The 3,916-nt window shown below is 28.6% G+C and overlaps 1 long non-coding RNA gene across 3 annotated transcripts; it reads left to right on the forward strand.

Moving 5' to 3' along the window:
• The first annotated feature begins 876 nt into the window (after positions 1–876).
• LOC119672378 lies at positions 877–3,916 on the forward strand. 3 transcript variants are annotated; one of them, XR_005251891.1, is made up of 3 exons: positions 877–975; positions 1,178–1,301; positions 3,847–3,916. It is a non-coding gene; the product is annotated as an uncharacterized LOC119672378 (long non-coding RNA). The 3 variants fall into 3 exon arrangements; XR_005251893.1 differs by lacking the exon at positions 877–975 and adding an exon at positions 1,040–1,068; XR_005251892.1 differs by lacking the exon at positions 877–975 and adding an exon at positions 1,088–1,125.

Consider the following 3,916-nt stretch of genomic DNA (forward strand, 5'->3'; position numbering starts at 1 on the left):
CCAAAAATCAAATCAACATGCAAGTTGAAAAATCAGCTGTTGAAATGAGAACAAATGAAATAGAACGAATGTAAACATATCTCCATACTGTAGGTTATGTCAAAATTTTTTAATATTGCAATTCTTCGTTCAGTTTGACCGCGTCAGGTCTGCATTTTAAAATATATTAATTTTTCTATTGGAAAATTTTCTATCCACTTAACGCGATGGAGTCGAATTGATAAGTGGTTTCCAGTTAATATAGTCATATCTGATAGAGTTTTAATACAGAATTATATTAATTATATATTATGTCCCGAATATTAAATAGTTTGCTTATGAAATAGTAGTACATTATTATTTTATTTAACGGGTCTTTAGAAAAAGTAAGTATATCTCTTGTATTCCATTTATTAAGATATAAGAATGGTAAACCCTATTTATTCATATATATTACTTTAGTATGATTAACTATGAATCGACCATTATTTGAATATTGCCAAGTAATTCGTTTACTTAGAAGATGATAAATAAATATGGGTGTACTAATATTTTGCAGATTTTTTTAGTGAAAATGTAAGAATGTTGCTAAAAATTTGTTCAAACTCTAACCAGTTTTGAAGATAAATTATGCAAAAACACTTATTAGATTTTGGCAAGATTTTCATATTCGTATGCAAATACGTAATATATTTCAAATTTTGTACACAAAGTAAAATTTGTATATGTTAGTGAAAATGTGGTATTGTAACTAAAAATCTTGCCAATGTTTAACCAGTGTAGACGCAGTGTATTAAGTAATCTTTTAAATTTAACGACTATCATGCTCTCTTTTTATGAGAGTTTCCTTTTAGTAATATGGTAACCCTGTTTGATTTGATACGTGTCATTCGTATGCTGTGTTCGTAGATAAACGACTAAAGTGGACGGAGTTGGTTGCGTTTGTGAATTTGGTAACGGATACGTGGAAAATTAATAATTTTCTGAAAATAATAAGTAAATATGTTATAAAAATATATATTATAAAAAGTGATTTTAAATAGTTTCCTTTTTTATATATTAACTTCTTCATAAATAAATAGTTAACAAGTAGGAAAATATATAAATAGTTTTGAAATCATATTCATTCTAAAAGAAGAAAAACAAGTATTTACTTTCTCCATTTTTTTATAATAAATTGTCATTTTTTTTTTTAAAGATTTTCTGTTTTGTAAATAAAATTAAATACAACAACGAAAATGGCTCCACCACAAAGGATGCGTGTTGCAAATGAAAAGGCCAGCAAATATGTCACAATGCGAGGAAATGTACCAAAATCGTCGGTAAGGAATTACTTTCTTTTTGAAAAAAAAAATTAAAAAATAAGTTATACTATATTTTTAGGTAACATAAGTTTAAAATTTCATTGCAAAAATTATTAATATTTAAATATTAAAAATATCACATATGTTATTTTAAAACGTAAATAATTTGAAGTGCCACGCCGTCATTGATTTCCGACTCAAGTTTTTGTTGTTGTTTTCTTTTGTTTTGTTTTTACGCGTGCGAGAATTTTCGAATTTTATCAGTAAACGAATTTTGCTTAAATGCAGTTTCCATTGTTGATAAGATTAAAACACTTGTCGATGCTAAATTGCTTTATTTTATAAATTAAATATAATTTTTTATAAATGTTATTGCAAATAATATTCTAAATATATTTGTACGCCATATGCTTGCAATCTGCAAGAAGTCGCGGGGTCAATTGGAAATGGCAGTGAATTTTGTAGGCGAACAAATAGGTATAGACGACGAAAAAGTTACTAGTTTATCACTTTAAAATTCTAGCCCTAAAAATTATAATTTTGAAGTCTGTTAGCTTTGTTCTCATTTGTTAGAAATATATTTTCTAATAGACTAGTGGTTTCTTAATCGCTGTGCCGTTTGTCCTATCTCATGCAACAAATCTGGAATTACTGTATCTATATTTTTCTACTTTTTTTTGGAATCAGTTGATTATTAATAAAGTTCAGTCGTTTATCCTGAATTACCATGCAGAGGTAGAATAACGTCATACATACACGATATATTCATATACTCACTCAGTTGCCTTTTTGATTAGGCCTATTAAAGTAATATTTTTGATTTTATTAGTATTTTGTAAATTCTTTGAAATTTCTAATTGTTAGCATATACTAGCCACTCACTAACTACTGTTCGAATTCTGTCTTTTTCATGAAAATGACAATTCCGAACCGCTTCAAAATATAAAAGGTTAAATCACTAGTTACAAGTGCGGAATCTTAGTTCTATTCACTCCATTTTTCAAGCACTTGTTCCAGATCTTAGCTCTAATCACTTCTACTTTATCAGTTAAGATTTACTGTCTGGAAACTGAATTTGTCTGTTTGTGTGTGTAAACCTCCAATTATCTGCTAACTGGAACTTTGTTACTATTATGGCTCCAATGTATTGCCTAATGACAATACCCGTACACGGTGAAGGAATATAACTAGAAATACAGTCAAGTCGCCAATTGTCTACGGTATTTAGTGTAAGGTTACCATGTCAGCAAATATTCAAGATCCATTTGTCCAATCCCTTATAAGTTTCCGCTTACGCGTTTTCATATTTTTGAATTATTGCAAACATTATTTTGAGAGGTTAGAACTCTAAATGAGGCTTATCTAAATAGAAGAAGAAATACTCTTTGTGTTTATCTATTTTTATATTTCTACCCACGGTTGCCACTTGAAAATTTTTTTCTGTACCAAAATTGGTTTAAAAAGGTACCATTTCTGTAAAAAAAGGTCCAAAATTTTTTTTGGACCTTTTTGTTTTCTCGTTCTGTGTTTTTCATAGTGTTATAAATGAACAAAATATAAAATAGTGCAAAGTTGCATTTATAAAAAAAATTAATTGGAAATATCCACAATAAAATTGGGTCGTCAAAAATGTACCAGTTTTTGAAAATGAGTACCAAATGAAAAAAAAAAAAAAAAAAGTACCAATTTTGGTACTAAAGTACCATAAGTGGCAACCGTGTTTCTACCTTTCTCCATGTTTATCTATTTTCAAATTGCCTCTCTCTCTCTCTGTTTATCTACCTCTCTCTTTGTTTGTATCCACGGTTGCCACTTATGGTACTTTAGTACCAAAATTGGTACTTTTTTTTTTTTTTTTTTCATTTGGTACTCATTTTCAAAAACTGGTACATTTTTGACGACCCAATTTTATTGTGGATATTTCCAATTAATTTTTTTTATAATTGCAACTTTGCACTATATTATATTTTGTTCATTTATAACACTATAAAAATCACAGAACGAGAAAAAAAAAGGTACAAAAAAATTTTGGACCTTTTTTTACAGAAATGGTACCTTTTTAAACCAATTTTGGTACAGAAAAAAATTTTCAAGTGGCAACCGTGTTTGTATCTATCTCTCGCTCTCTTTCTCTGTATATATCTCTCTCTCTCTCTCTCTTTCTCTGTATATATCTCTCTCTCTCTCTCTCTTTCTCTGTATATATCTCTCTCTCTCTCTCTCTCTCTTCCTCTGTTTATCTACCTCTCTCTCTGTTTATCTATCTCTCTTTTTGTGTGTATCTATCTCTCTTTTTCTTCAGTTCGAAGTTATTCACCTATTTTGCCTTGCAGATTCCAGGATAGGATTAGCTTTGAGATGTGATTTTTAATTGCCTTATAGCATGCCTGTGTTCTCGTTTTATTAATAATGACCTTTCAGCAGTTCGCAGAAAGCGATTATAGCCTTTGTCATCTATATTTAATTTAAATTTAATGTGAAATATATTCATAGTCATATTTTTTTATATTCATTATGTCAATTATCGATTAATTTACTAATAAAAATATATTTTGATTTTCAGAAAGTAAAAGAAAACCAATATCCAGTTGGTCCATGGTTACTGGCATTGTTCATTTTTGTTGTTTGCGGAT

The sequence above is a fragment of the Teleopsis dalmanni genome, chromosome 1, assembly GCF_002237135.1.
Source record: "Teleopsis dalmanni isolate 2A chromosome 1, ASM223713v2, whole genome shotgun sequence".
Lineage (NCBI taxonomy): Eukaryota > Metazoa > Arthropoda > Insecta > Diptera > Diopsidae > Teleopsis > Teleopsis dalmanni.